Source organism: Oryctolagus cuniculus, chromosome 5 (assembly GCF_051225735.1).
Source record: "Oryctolagus cuniculus isolate XC-2025 breed Fujian yellow rabbit chromosome 5, ASM5122573v1, whole genome shotgun sequence".
NCBI lineage: Eukaryota > Metazoa > Chordata > Mammalia > Lagomorpha > Leporidae > Oryctolagus > Oryctolagus cuniculus.
The window spans coordinates 36,933,254-36,949,245 of NC_142871.1; the positions used below are offsets into that span (position 1 = coordinate 36,933,254).

At 41.9% G+C, this 15,992-nt stretch overlaps 1 long non-coding RNA gene across 16 annotated transcripts in view; it reads right to left on the reverse strand.

Annotated features, from left to right (window-relative positions):
* The window catches only part of LOC103349888 (uncharacterized), a 79,142-nt gene that overhangs the window by 15,156 nt on the left and 47,994 nt on the right, over nucleotides 1–15,992 (reverse strand). For 9 of the 16 annotated variants that reach the window (XR_016233735.1, XR_016233739.1, XR_016233736.1 and 6 more), the window contains 2 exons: nucleotides 12,486–12,660; nucleotides 9,746–9,939 (listed from right to left, as the gene is read on the reverse strand). The exons of 2 other annotated variants lie outside the window; for them this stretch is intronic. This is a non-coding gene — a long non-coding RNA (uncharacterized LOC103349888). Of the gene's footprint in view, nucleotides 1–9,625; nucleotides 11,438–12,419; nucleotides 12,661–15,992 lie in introns of those variants that run through there. 5 more of the 16 variants (XR_016233740.1, XR_016233737.1, XR_016233742.1 and 2 more) reach the window with 4 other exon arrangements.

Genomic DNA, 15,992 nt, shown 5'->3' on the forward strand with positions numbered 1-15,992 from the left:
AATTTGAAGAATTTCTCTCTAGGATCAACATGTTAGGTTAATTTGCACATAGTCAATCATAGCCACACCATGACCTGCTATACCCCTAAGGGAACCAATCACAAAAAAGGAATTCTTCTTGACTGGGTGTGAAAACCCTGAGCTTTCACAGTCAATGGCCATGTTGCTTCCACTGCAAGAAGCATGACACCCTTCTAGCATCTATAGCTGTATCAGATTTCTGGAGCAAGATTCTCAGCCTCTGCCTCATCTTGAAGGAAGTATTAAGAAGCCAGGTCCCCTGCTGACCTAGGCAGGAGGGAGACCAAGAGCATCCACATTGACAAGGTAAGGAAATGAGTAGACCATAGCAGATTCTTACTTAGATTTCCTGGCCTTCAACCCTCATAGAATAAACTGGATCAAATTTTAACCCATTTATGAAATGAATAAAGCATCATATCTGAGATCCTGGAAAAGTTCATGAAACTGAGATTTGTTTTTATAATTGCAAGAGTGCAGGTACAGGGTATAAATTTCCAATTTTTTTTATGAATCAATATTGTCAGCCAATGCTCTTCATAGTCAATAAATAAAGTCAATATATATCTGCTCTGTTTCTCTACTCCCATTTTTTCAGTCATAACTTTTTTTAAAAAAATTTATTTATTTATTTGAAAGGCAGAGTTACAAAGAGGGAGAGACAGAGAGAGATCAGAGAGAGATGTTCCATCTGATGGCTCACTCCCCACATAGTCACAATGACCAAGGTTGGGCCAGGCCAAAGCCAGGGCTCTGGAATTCCACTGGAGTCTCCCATGGGAGTGGTAAGGGCCCAAACACACGGGCCATTTTCTGCTGCTTTCCCAGGCCTATTAGCAGAGAGCTGGATCTGAAGTGGAGCAGCCAGGATTCAAACCAGTGCTCACACAGGATGTACACATCACAGGCAGCAGCCTAACCCACTGTGCCACTGTGCCAGCCCCTCAGTCACAATTCTAATGCTGAATTACAGAGAATGTCCCTCAGGGTCCCATGAACAAAGTTTATTGATTTCACTTTGCAGAACATGGTGGTCTCATCTACATTTGGTCAAGTCTAGTCTGGCCCCTACACAAGCCACTGCCAAGGATGCTAAAGTTGGGAATCAGAAAGGCCTTCATAAATCCTCCAGAGCAGAGAAAGTAGAAACCACCCATGTTATCAAGCAGAAGAGAATTCCATCATGGCTTGGGGGATTGGTAAATGGCATTGTCTCTGGGATAGAACAGCACCATCATACTTCCCTATTTAGTAAGACATTTCCCTGAATGTAAAGCAGGAGTTTGAAGCCACTCATCTGCCTTTCTATAGCTTTTATTTAACCTTTCTACAGAGACCTTACTGTCTAGTCCTTGTGAATGTACTATGACCCGGGATCTTAAATTATCTACCTTCTAGCTAAAATAGAACGTATTGAAGGTCACTGTATTTTATGTGTTCCGCCAAAGCTATTTCTTGGCAATTTGGGTTTGGATTCTTATTTCCAAATGTCACCTCTCTGGAAGCTGCAGTAGATCTCAAGCAAAAGAGGAAGCATATCCAGGCAGTCACATACGGTCAGTTCCCTTCCCTCTCTAAACCAGTCTCAATGCTTTTCTGTGTGCCCCAACCACTTCCTTCCACAAATTCTCCCTTGGTCTATAGAGAATTCTCCCTAGGATTATAGGGGATTCCCTAACATCTCTAGTTTTATCAGATTCTCATCTTTCTCCCTTTAAGGTGGAGCATATATGACAGATGTAATGGTGTGAGGGGCATGCATTTGATGCAAAGACTAAGTTGAACCTTGGAATGCCTGCATCCCATATTGGTGTGCCTGGTTTGAGTCCTGGCTACTCCACTTCTGATTCAGCTTCCTGTTAATATGCACCTGGGGTGGCAGCAGGTGATGATTCAAGTAGTTGGATCTCAACCACTTACATGGGAAACCTGGATTAAGTTTCTGGCACCTGGCCTTAGCCAGGACCAAGGCTGGCTGTTGTGGACATTTGGGGATTGAACCAGTGGATTGAAGATCTCCTCCCCCTCCCCTGCTTTGTGTGTGTGTGTGTGTGTGTGTGTGCATGTGTGTGTGCCATTCTCTCTCTCCTCCTTTCAAATAAAATAAAAAGAAGTAAATGGAAATCTCATGATGACATGAAAGAAGAAATGGAAAGGAAAGAAATGTGAGCTGAGTTGAATTATTTCTTGATTCTTCCTTGTTCATCACACTGCCCTTTCTCGAACCTTCCCATCTGATCTCCCTAGTCATGACCAAGACAGTTCCTTCTCTCACAGTCTGCTCTGTTCCTGAAATGAAAATTTAGCACAAGGAATTTGCTTCCCTATTACATTTCTTTTTGCATCTAAAACCACACCAGTATGTAACACTGTCTCTCCTGGAGTTAAATAACAAACACAAAAGACAAGCAAAACTCACAAGAGGTGGTTAGAGGATAAGATTTTTATGTCTTTTGTGTTTCATGCTGTTTCAAAGCAAAAGCAAAAACAATAAAATCAAAAAACACACTGAAATACAGCTGAGGAAATCTGATAAGATTATTTTCACACACATGTCTTAAATATAATGTTTTACAATTAGAATGCTAATGCAGCATCATATATTCAAGCACCCTTCTAGGCAAGGTTGAGAACCTAATAAAGAACAATTCAGCTTTCACATATTGGCCATTATCACCTACACACACCTTCCAGCCAAGTTTGGTTTAAATCTTAACTTTTCCATTTGCTATCAGTGTAATTGTGGAAAGAAAATTTAATCATTTTGTGTGTGGCTCAATTTTTACTACTCTGCAAAATGATACCTACCAAAAGGGTTATCAAAGCGGAATAAGTGAACTAGTTATACACAGGATGCACTGAGAAATGTACTTGGCACAGGTAAGCAGGCAACACCATTGCTACTATGATTATTATTACATAGCATTCTCTTTCTACATAGGTTGCAAATTTCCAAACATTGGGATGAACTAAAATATAGATATAAATGGGTTGGGACTTTTGTAAATTCCTGTGACAGAAATTTTAGCATCATGTCCAAATTTGTGTGTGTAGAGTAACAGATTGTTCTCCTTAAGCTCATCTAATAAATAATAACAAATATGTTTGAGTTGAAAACCTAGGATTTTAATTAACACAAGACATCTTTAGGGGCCACAGCACAGAATCAACCTTCAGGGGATGATGTTGTAGTATTTCCTTCAGTAAAAATTAAGAAATGAACAGCAAATTCTCTTCTCTGGTTGATTTAAAATCCAACACCTGAAAGGCAGACTGTCAGTTATTTGACCCTTGCAGTTCTTTGCAGCCCCGTTACTCCACTTTGTTACAGCTATTAGTGGTCAGACTCTGGAGAGTTTCTTTATAACCTTCCAGGGTTAGGGCCTCATGAAGGCTTGATTTCAGCTCTACATGATATGATTTCTCAGGAATGGACAGCTCTTCAATACAGAAAGTAACTGCTGGTTTCCAGAGCCTCTTGTGGCTAATATATGTTCCTATAGTGGACCATCTACGGTAGCTAAAGGTTGATAGGATAACCAGATGGTAATAAGAAGGAAACACTATAAGCTAACTGGAGTAGGAGTAGGGTGGGTGGGTCGGTGTTGTGGCGTAGCAGGTAAAACTGCTACCTGTAATGCCAGTGTCCCATATGGGTGTCATTCAAGTCCCAGCTGCTCTACTTCCCATCCAGATCCCTGCTAATGGTCTGAGAAAAGCAGTGGAAGATGGTTCACCTGCTTGGGCCCCTGCATCCACATGGGAGACCCGAAAGAAATTCCGGGTTCCTGGCTTCAGCTTGGCTCAGTCCTGGCCATTGTAGCCACTTGTGCAGTAAACCAGTGGATGGAAGACCTCTGTCTCTCTCTCCCTCTCTGTAACTCTGCCTTTCAAATAATAAAATAAATCTTCAAAAAAAATGTTCACTCAGGTACAACAATCCCTTATATAGCAGTACTATATATGAGTACTAACAGGCTCCCCTCCCAGCCTGCTACAAAAACTAGAAGGCAGCATTAACCTCATTCCAAGAGATTAAAGAAACAAGGGCAGTGCCATTGCCCTTCTGATCTAGTGGGTTCCTGGGGAGGCTGCACTGAACTCTCCACTGTCCCTCTCCTATGCCACATCAGGAAGTTTCAAAAAACCAGCCTGTTCCCACGTGTCCTCTGTTAAAACATCCAATAGGGCTGCTAGGCTTGGTAGTAAACTACAGGGAATGAACTTGAACAAGTGGAAGTTCTTCTAACCCAGGCCACCCATTTGTTAGTCTGACCTACTTTATCTCTCATTTACTGTTAAGAATGGGTATGGCATCATGCCAATCCAACCAGGTATGCCCATCATAGTCTATTAGTCTGGAAAGTAACAGATGTCAGCCCCTCTCATGCCCATGCCCTTTCAATAATACCTAAACAATATACACAATGTGACAGCAAAAGCAAGCTACTACACCTCTATCATTAAGATCCCTATTGTGATATTTAGGAATGCTTCTTTTTCTTTAATAACAACATAAATTAGATAAATACAAATTCAGTTATCAGAAACCATTCCCCATTTCTAATTTGAGAACCTCTAATTTTTAAGGCTGTTTTCTGCATACCAAATTCTTTCTCCCACCCCTGATATATCCAATATTAAGCAATAACAACATGCCAAATTCTATAAAACGTAAAACCTAAAAAAAAAGACATTTTATTTGAAAGGCAGAGTTACAGAGAGAGGGCGAGAGAGACAGCGAGATCTTCTGCCTTTAGGTTCACTTCTCAAATGGCTACCGTAGCCCAGTGTGGGCCAGGCCAAAGCCACCAGCCAAAAACTGCTTCTGGGTCTCCCACATGGGTGGCTGAGGCACAAGCACTTGAGCCACCATCCACTACTTTCCCAGGTACATTAGCAGGGAGTCTGATCAGAAGTGAAGCAGCCTGGACTCAAACCAGCACACTTATTGGATGCAAGTGTTGCAGGTGGCAGATTAACCTGCTGTGCCACATCAGCAGCCCCACACCATCCTTCCGTTTTATGGGCTGGCTTCAGAATCCACACTTCAACAGGCTACAACAGCTGCAGCTGTACCTGAGATTTTCCTGTATTTGCAGCTAATCCAATAAGAAACCTTTTCCCACCTAGGATTGTTAGTGTCAGCAACAGCTCCTCGAGAACATGCGTTGAAAAGATATTTCATCATTCCAACAACAGCATTAATGGGGTCTAAAAAAAAACCAATCTCACAAATGCCACAGATTCCAAGGGACTCAGAGTGTCTGCCTATTCACCACCTGACTATCATAGCTTGGGAGCCCATAAGCTGTCCCTGTGGCCATCCCCGGCACCCAACATACCTGTTGCCCCAAAATTAGCCTTTGAAAGGGGCATCATGCTCAGGATGCACAGAGCACATCTGGATTAAATTTCTACTGAGACCCAGTGTGCAAAAATCTTTCCCCTACCACTCTTACACTTTTGTAAATTGCCAGAACAATAACAAAAACGCTTCTCTTGTATTTCACGTTGTCTCTCTGCCCTCCCACATGCAAAGTCTGAAAGACTAGGGAGCGCTAGCCTCAAGAGTGCTACTCTGTTCTTTAGAGATGGTTTCTTTACAAGGCAATGAGGTGGCAAAGGACATGCCTTTCCTGCATACCTTGGCAACCACACACTGCTGGCTGCTGCGCTCATGAATGCTGGCCTTTCACTGCCATCTGGACATGCCCACGGGTATAAACATTTTTTCATGAAGAGGACCAGGGAACACACATTACACCAATAAACTTCTTGAATGACAAACACAGCCATGCCATATGTTGGGGCAGATATATCACATCAGAGTTGAGATAACATATGTCTGCCTCTCATGGACAAGGTCAAATAAATGTCCATTTATACATCCTTCAGCGAATGGCCTGAGTTAGACTGGGGAAAGAAACATATAGAGGGAGGTAGAAAGAGGCTGCTACTTTAAAAAAAAGAAGACCATTGAGTTGGCCCCAATAGTAAACACACCTCTTTAAAGAGTCCAGGGAAAGCCATTCATTCTTCACCCATGCTGCCCTATGTGGAAGCCCTAGAGTAAGGGCTCCTTCCCTTGGCTTGGTGAAATAAGACTGGCACCTACCCCACTCAAAAGCATTTTTATGTTCTTCATAGACAAACATTACAGGCAAAATTCTTAGTATATTTATTTATTTATTTAAAGACTTATTTTATTTATTTGAAAGAGTTACAGAGAGAGGTAGAGACAGAGAGAGACGTCTTCCATCTGATGGTTCACTCCCCAATTGACTGCAATGGCTGGAGCTGCGCTGATCCGAAGCCAGGAGTCAGGAGCTTGTTCCAGGTCTCCCACGTGGGAGCAGGAGCCCAAGGACTTGGGCCATCTTCTACTGCTTTCCGAGGCCATAGAAGAGAGCTGGATCGGAAGAGGAGCAGCCGGGACACGAACCGGTGCCCATATGGGATGCTGGGGCTTCAGGCCAGGGATTTAACCCACTGCGCCACAATGGCGGCCCCTCTTAGCATATTTATAAGAACACAGACTTTGTATTTGATTGGGGGTGGCAGAGGAAAGGATCGAATGAGGCCTCTTTTAAGTTTTCCTGTAAACATGGTTGTTATCAACTAGATAGGGTATCAGTCATATCCTGTTTTAAACGTAATTCTTCAGTGTGTCCACTTTTTTATTTGGATGCTATGAGCCTTGGTATAAAACATTTTAGTAATTTACTAGTTTCTTAGGTGTGATATATTTTATATATCTAGACCATGTTCACTCATAACAGACACAGACAGAAACAAAATACAGAATCCTAGCCACACTAAAGCTTAGACAAGAAAAATAAATTCTCCCCATGAATCATGATATCTCATAAAAGTGGGTTATGGGACATAAATGTTAGGCAAGGAACTGACAATGATATTCCTACTATGACAAAAATAAATAAATAAGTAAATAAATAGCAACAGGAAGAAAGAGCCAAGAGCTATGGGCAGGGAGCAGCCTCGGAGCTTTCCCAGTCTTGCCACTTGTGAAAAAGACACGTCTTCTAGAAGCTTTTATGGATGGATGAAAGGACCAAAGAGATGTCCAGGTACATTTTCATAAAAATTATATCACCCCTAATATCCCTTCCACAACCACTGACTAATCTGGTCTGGTCTCAAACATAACTTGGGAGGGTACTGGGAATTGTGAAATATGTCCTCTTGCCATCCCAAGAAATGGTATCTTAAGTTTTCCAGTTCAGTTAAAAAAAATCTTTGTTAACCAGTTATAAAAATGTTCATTTTCAAGCTATTAAATTGGCCCTGGTTTTTTTTTTTTTTCTCCCACTTCCACCTCCGCCTTTTGCCTTTAAAAGTTCAGGATGTCTCCAGCAGAAACTGTTACATTCTGTCTAGCAAGCCTGCACTGTGGACAGTGATCTAACCTCTTGGAAAAAAACATGGAGTTCACCCAAAAACTGAGAGAGACATTCTCTCGCCCCAGCCGCCAGCTCAGAGGTTTCAAAGCTCTGGGACAGACCTCGTGAACAGCCTGGGGCTCTAGCTTGTAAGCTGGCAGCGCCAACTCAAACACAGAAAGCACTTCAGCAGGTATAAACAGCAGCCACACACCAGGCCAGGCCCAGAAGGCAGGCTGGGAGGGGGGCAGCCAGCCGCCCAACAGGCTCCTGCCTGCGTCACTCTCCCTCGGCCTCCTCCTGTGTCTGGGGACACATGGAAAAAAAGTCACTCTCCAACTGGACTGGAAGTTGAGGAAATCAAAAATCTCAGATTAAACAAATATAAAAATATCTTTCCTCTGAAAAAGAAGGCCTTACTGGTGCACACACACACACACACACACAAACATCCACGCAGCAAGAAGTCCTCTGTAATCATCTTGATTTGCTTGAAAACAGCAACACTGGCCTTTGATGGGGTAGAACAAAAATACAGCTCTTTCCTCCTTCTGCTCATTGGTCTTAGAGTCTTCTCAGAGCCTGGCCTTCCCCAGGGGCCCACCACACCCTTTTAAACACACGTGGCTTTCACTGCACGACACTGATGGCTGGCTTGGTTTGCCACTCTGACATAGCTCTCATCTCAGTGGTTCCAGATCAAGATGCCTGACTGCACATTTGAATAAGAAAAGCGAATAGCCCTCCCACTTCAAAGGTCATCAAGCCTCCTTGTAGACATTAAACCCCCCCCACCCCCGCCCTGGGGAGCACTCCCTCCACCTACTCAGTTTGTAAAGCAAGATCATCCATTGCTAGTACTACTCATTCACACATCAACAGTTTTCTACATTCCATTCCCCTAAGAGAGTTTGTGGGCAAAGGTACCTTCTAATAAGGAATACTGTTTACTTTTAAGTCTACATTTCCTTATACTTGTACTCTATTTTGTATCTTGTTAAAGATCTCTTAGTAACCTCTGTTTCAAAAATTAAAAAATTACTGTCCTGCACTCATTCACTCAAGTAGCATTTATTGAGTGTCTACTGGATGCACTATGTGGCTATTAGATACAACTAATTTCAAGTCCCTATCATCAAGAACCATGGCATTTATGATGATACTTCAAAAGGCTCAAGGCAAGGGATACTATGAAAACACTATGAATGGATTACAACAATGTTTGTACCAAAATAAAATTATATATATATTTTTTATTTGACAGGTAGAGTGAGACAGTGAGAGAGAGAGACAGAGAGAAAGGTCTTCCTTCTGTTGGTTCACTCCCCAAATGGCCGCCGTGGCCGGCACTGCGCCAATCCAAAGCCAGGAGCTTCCTCCTGGTCTCCCATGCGGGTGCAGGGCCCAAGCACTTGAACCATCCTCCACTGCACTCCCAGGCCACAGCAGAGAGCAGGACTGGAAGAGGAGCAACCAGGACTAGAACCTGACGCCCATATGGGATGAAAAAGCAGTAACAATAAGGCCTGGTTAATTTGACTAAATTAGTTTCACCATAAAACTTCTATATTACAAAAGATAGAAACATGTCTTGAGTTCTTTTATGTTTTTGATAATTTATGTCCTTTATTCTTAAGATTCATTTTATTTATTTGAAAGGTATAGTTATACAAAGAAAGAGAGAGGAGGGGGAGAAAGCAGAGAGAGGGAGAGAGAGAGATCTATTTTCCATCCCCTGGTCACACCCCAGATGGCTCCAACAACTGGGCTTGGGCTAGGCCAAAGCCAGGAGTCTGGAACTATATCCAAGTCTGCTATGGATGGCAGGGGTCCAAACATTTGAGCCCTCTTCCTCTGCTTTCAGAGGTGTGTTAGCAGGGAGCTACATCAGAAGTGGAGCAGCCTGAACTCAAACCAGCACTCATGTGGGATTGCTGGCATTGCAGGCAGTGGCTTAACCTGCTGTACCACAATTTGCCACCTACAGCATTTTTCAATAAAGGGCACAGAATCAATTGGACACCCATAGAAGTAAATACAACTATTGACCACTTTCTCATATCACATAAAATCAGTTAAAGATGGACTGTAAATCCAATGAAGAAAGACAAAATAATAAAACCTCTAGTACAAAACAGAGGAGAATGTCTTCATGACTGTAGGCCAAGATCTCTTAAGCAAGACACAAAATGTACTAATTATAAAGGAATATTTTAAAAACAAGAGTTTATTAAAATTAAGAACTAATCATTTATTTCATTTGAAAGGCAAAGAGACACAAAAAGACAGACAGAACTCCCATTTTCTCTCCAAATGCCCACCTCTGCTTGGGCCATATTATGGCAGGCTGAAGCCAGGAGCCAGGAACTCAATCCAGGTTTTTCACAGTGTGGTAGGGACCCAATCACCTGAGAAACTAGAATCCAGCCCAGACTTGAATGCAGGCACTCCAAAATGAGATGTGGGCTTCCCAAGTTGTGTGTCTTAACCTTTAGGCCATCTGCCCCAAAACTTACTAAAGACATGATTAAGAGACAAAAAAATCTCTGGTTACATATATCATAACATATTATACACATGCAAGGATATATATCCAGAAAAATAAAGAACACTTACAAACAAATACAACTTGATTTTTTTTAAAGGTGAAAATGATTTGAAAAGTTGCTTCACAAAAAAAGAACATCCAAAGGATCAATAACCACAGGAAAGATGTTAAACCTCACCAATTATAAGGAAAATAAATATCACTGTGATTTGCCACTATACACCTATCATAAAGACCACAATTTTAAAAATAAGTAATGCCAAGAATTGGCAAGAATATACAACTGGTACTGGCCTCCATTGCTGGCACTATGATAAATTGGCACCATTACTTTGGAAAATTGGCAATGTTGACTGGACACTTACCCAGTGAAGTAACACTTCTACTGAGGAAAATATCCAAAAGAAATATGCATATATATATATATATATATATATATGTTGAAAGGCATGTAGAAGAGTCTTAACAGGGTAACGGTCAACCACATAAAAAAGCAGTGAATGATTTACAGTATGTATATTCTCACAATAAAATACCTACAGATCAATGAATATGGATACTTAGAACAACAAGGATAAGCAATAATCATCTCATACAAACACAGTGTTGAGGGAAAGAACTCAGACATAAAAGGAGATAAAATGAATGGTTGGTGCTACAAATAGGATAGGGCTTAAAGTGGAGTAGGAGAGTCTAATAAGCACCAGTGGGGAATCAAGTGAGGCTGATGGAGTGATGGAAACCCACACAGTCTTGATTGGGGGTTGGCTACATATTTTGTTTCACTATGTTGAGTCAATCCATATAATATGTATGCACCATTCCATATGTCTATGCTACTTCCACTGATAGTTTAACTTAAATAGTGTAGAGAAAACAAATATTCTTTATTCACCAACAAAGGATCTATAACTTGTTCCTTAGAGAGCAATTTGGAAATGCTAAACAATTGAATAATCTGATTTCTATGAGTTTATCACATGCATTTTCATTTGTAATAAGACAATAAAAAGATATTAAATGCATAATTTTTGAAATATTTAGATGTCAGGCATTCTTTTAGAAACTTTACATGTATACATGAACTGATTGATTCCATTAAATCTATGAGATAGCTGATGTTATTTCCCCCAGATTAACAGCATTATTTGTAACAAAAAAATAAGAAACTTGGGGCCAGCACTGTGGCATAGTGGTAAAATGCTGCAGTGCCAGCATCCCATATGGGCACTGGTTTGAGTTCCAGCTGCTCTACTTCCGATCCAGCTCTCTGCTATGGCCTGGGAAAGCAGTAGAAGATGGCCCAGGTGCTTGGGCCCCTGCACCCATGTGGGAGACTGGGAAGAAGCTCCTGGCTCCTGGCTTTGAATCCATGCAGCTCCAGCCATTGCAGCCATCTGGGAAGTGAACCATTGGATGGAAGACTTCTCTCTCTCTCTCTGCCTCTGGCTCTCTGAAACTCTGCCTTTCAAATAAATAAATAAATAAATCTTTTCAAAAATGAGAAACTTAAATAATCCCAATGAGAAAATAAGTAATATATCTTTTTTTAAAAAAATTTATTTGAGAGGCAGAGTTACAGAGAAACGGAGAGACAGAGAGAAAGGTCTTCTGTCCACTGGTTCACTCCCCAATTGGCTACAATGGCTGGGGCTGGGCTGATCCAAAGCCAGGAGCTAGGAGCTTCCCCTGGGTCTCACACATGGGAGCAGAGGCCCAAGTGCCTGGGACATCTTCCATTGTTTTTCCACGCCATTAGCAGGGAGCTGGATTAGAAGTGGAGCAGCCAGGACTTGAACTGGCACCCATATGGGATGCTGGCACCACAGGCAGAGGTTTAACCTACTGTGCCACAGCATTGGCCCAAATATTATATCATTATATAATAAAATGAATGAGGTAAATATATATTGAAGTTATTCTTATTTATTTACAATTAAATCTTATTTATTTACAATTAAAAATACAGACTAAAATTATTATTTTAGAGGTCATTCTGCTTTAAAAGATAAAGATAAGCATATAAGGATACTTCAAAAAGCTCATGGGAAGACAGAATTAAAATATGAGTGTTTTTGTACAAAAACATGCCTTTTTTTTTTTTTTTTGACAGGCAGAGTGGACAGTGAGAGAGAGAGAGACAGAGAGAAAGGTCTTCCTTTGCCGTTGGTTCACCCTCCAATGGCCGCTGCAGCCGGCGAGCTGCGGCTGGCGCACCGCGCTGATCCTATGGCAGGAGCCAGGTACTTATCCTGGTCTCCCATGGGGTGCAGGGCCCTAGCACCTGGGCCATCCTCCGCTGCACTCCCTGGCCACAGCAGAGAGCTGACCTGGAAGAGGGGCAACCAGGACAGAATCCGGCGCCCCGAGCAGGACTAGAACCCGGTGTGCCGGCACCGCTAGGCAGAGGATTAGCCTAGTGAGCTGCGGCGCTGGCCAAAAACATGCTTTTTAATTTGTTTTTTATTCAAGAAGCAAAGAGAAAGACAGTGAACAGAGACATAGATACATACATAGAACTCCCCATCACTGGTTAACTTCTCAAGTGCCTGCAATGGCAGGGACTAGGTCTGGCCAAATCCAGGAGCCAGGAAGTCAATACAGATCTCCCACGTGGGTGTCAGCAACTCAAGTAGTTGAGCCATCATCTGTTGCCTCCCAGGGTGTGCATCAACAGGATGCTGGAATCTGAAACGGAAACAGGACTCAAACCCAGGCACTCTGATATGGGATGCAGGCATCACCGTCTGCATCTTACCAGTAAGCTGAATGCTTACTTTGGTGCAAAAATAGTTTTGAAATGTATGCATATTAATTTTCATAATATGCATTTTCCATGTATCAGAAAAAACTGGTGCCAAAATAAGCTCTAATTTTTAATTCATTTTTAAAGTACCTCATATACATACATAGAAAAAAACCTGGAGGATACAAACCGTTGAACTGTTAAGGTTGCTCTGGCAGGTGGGACTGTGGGAAGTGTTTATTTTTTTTAATTTACACATTTCTCTATTGAAGGACTGCGGTGAGTAATGTATTCTATATATTATTAGGAATAAAAATGTAACGCCATTCTTCAACAAAGGTAATAATACATCTTAATTTGTCCATCCATAAGCTCAACTAGAACTCAAAGGAATATGGAGTAAATAAAGAGAACAAATCACCTTAAAATACAAATAGTAAGGATTAAACAAAATACGTTTCAACATTCATATACCTAAACCCTTTCACATTTTTTTCAACCAGCTCTTGAGAGTGATCTTTAAATCTATTTCCTCTGAATAATACAGGATTATTTTTTAGTATTCTCTGTGAAAAAAAAATTATGTCTAAATTTATTACCTCTTTGTTTTAGTAACATTAAATAGAAACTTTAATTCACAAGATTTTAGAGTAAATTTTGTAAAATAATGCAAGTGTAAAAACCATTAGTGGCAACAGCACTCGCTAAATACTGACATCTGACTGTGTGAGAGATCAAGTTTAGCAGCTTTGAGGTATCTACTTCAAAAAATGAAGGTATATGGAAGGAAAATAAGTCCTTGGCACTCAGGTCAACAGAACTTCTACTTAGAGAACTGGCGTTCAGCCTTACCTAACTAAAAAAGAATGTTGTCAAGAGTTGGATTTCAAAATATGTGGGCTAAATTGTAAGACATAAACAGGGTATTTATATGTACACAAAGAATTTAGGAAAATCCATAGCCAGGAGACATGTAATTCAAACTGAAATATTTACAGCCTTTCCTCCTCTCTCTCTCTCTCTCTCTCTGTCCCTCTCTCTAGGTCTTCTGATTAAACAATTCATCAAGAAGATAGATGGCAAGCCCTTTGGTAGTCATGCCTAAAAGGTCAGAAGATGCTGGCCAGAAGAAGGGAAAAAAAGAGAAAGAAACAAAAACAAACAAGGGACTTGAAAGTACTGTGAGAATCCAAAGCCTGGCACTAGATTTGGCAACAGGTGAATTTTCTTTGGAGGGTATTAATTTTGTAAGTCAAAGCTATTAAAACCTGACTTCCCGTTTCACGTCTGGAAGGCATAATGCACGGGCCTCCTGCTCCAGTTCTCCCTAGGGGCTGTATTTTATCCAACTAGTCCCACTCCCTTCACAGACTCATATTTTAAATGCAAGATCTACTGGCCGACACCATTCATTTAGTCTTGCCACATACTGTGCGGAAGTCTATGTCAATGTTAATCTGGCCTTCCCGGATGAGTATACATGCCCCTACTAAATGCATAAAACCACGGTTCCCAAAAATGCCTCATAATACTTTTAAATTTCAGGAAAATGTCCAATATCCTTTTCCCGCAAAACTCAGTTGGAAATAGACTAATTGCCATTCATTTATAAAACAGGCATTCACCACCCTTTATTTTCTGCTTATTCCTTTAAGATGTCTGACTCAGAATCCTTTGAGCACACTGGGATCAATCCATCACATTTTCTTAACATGTAGAGTCTCCTACTCTTTATCCTAAAGGATTGTCTTCCACCTTTTCCATGTTTCCTCTTAAACCTCAATTCCTAATATATTCTGTCTCATCAGTGCCATTGAAGGGGATTAATCAATGACCCTTTCTGATCACAATCCTTCTGCTTGTGTCCCAACTCTCAGCCCCTCTTACCCAATCTCCCTTCTCTTTCCTATATCATTCATTCTTCCCCTCCCCTTCTACTAACTATTATGTAAATAAAACCACTACTCTTCTCATCTTTCAAAACCCTCTCTTGAAACCACTTATCCCCTAAGGTACTGCCCTTTCCCTCTGCCTGCTGTCACAAAACCCCCAGGAGTACTATTTACAGGGGATGCCTCCAATTCTCTCCAGCCATTCTCTCTTCAGCTCATTTCACATCACCACTCCACAGGACCTGCTTTGGTCAACAGTGCCAAGAACTTCCACACTGCTAGGTCCCACGATCATTCCTTGCTCATCATTTAATTGTTCAGTTGTCAACATCTGATGTAAATACTGCAATGTCCTGAGATCATGTTTCCTCCCTCACTTAACCCAGCTCTAAGACGGGACTACTTTTCTGACTTTCCCTGACCCATCTATTTCTTCTCAGTCTCCTTTCTGGGTCTACGACCTCTCCCAGTTGGCAGTTCCTCAAGACCCCATTGTAGGTGCTGTTCTCTGAGGTTACCTGCCCTCTAGGTAATTTCATTCAGGCTCATGGCTTTAGTATCCTGTGTTTGCTTAGCACTCCAAGATTTATATTTCCACCCTGACCTCTTCCCTCACAAGCTGCGCACTCGACACCTACCGTGGGTTGATACGTATCACAAACTGAACTGCTAAAAACTGAGTTTCTCCACAGCCAACTAAAAATTGTGCCTCCCATACTCTTTTCTACCACAGTAAATGGCAACGCTATCTGTCTATTGGCTCAGGGCAATTCATCCTGTAATCTTCCTTTGCTCTCCCATCTTAAATACAACAGGAAGCTCCGCTGGATTTAGTTACGAAATATATCCAGAAACCAAGCAGTATTTACCACCTCACCTGCTATTATCCTGGGTCCACATCCCTATCACAATCATTTAGCTTACTGCAAAAAATGCCTAACTAGTCTTCCTATTTGTACCATTCTTTATTCACTCTCCACTCAACACAGCTGACAGAGGCCCTTTTTAAAACACAATGTGTTATGGCCGGCGCCGCGGCTCACTAGGCTAATCCTCCGCCTAGCGGCGCCAGCACACCGGGTTCTAGTCCCGGTTGGGGCGCTGGATTCTGTCCCGGTTGCCTCTCTTCCAGGCCAGCTCTCTGCTGTGGCCCGGGAGTGCAGTGGAGGATGGCCCAGGTGCTTGGGCCCTGCACCCCATGGGAGACCAGGAAAAGCACCTGGCTCCTGGCTCCTGCCATCGGATCAGCGCGGTGCGCTGGCCGCAGCGCGCCGGCCATGGCGGCCATTGGAGGGTGAACCAACGGCAAAAGGAAGACCTTTCTCTCTGTCTCTCTCTCTCACTGTCCACTCTGCCTGTCAAAAAAAAAAAAAAAAAAAAAA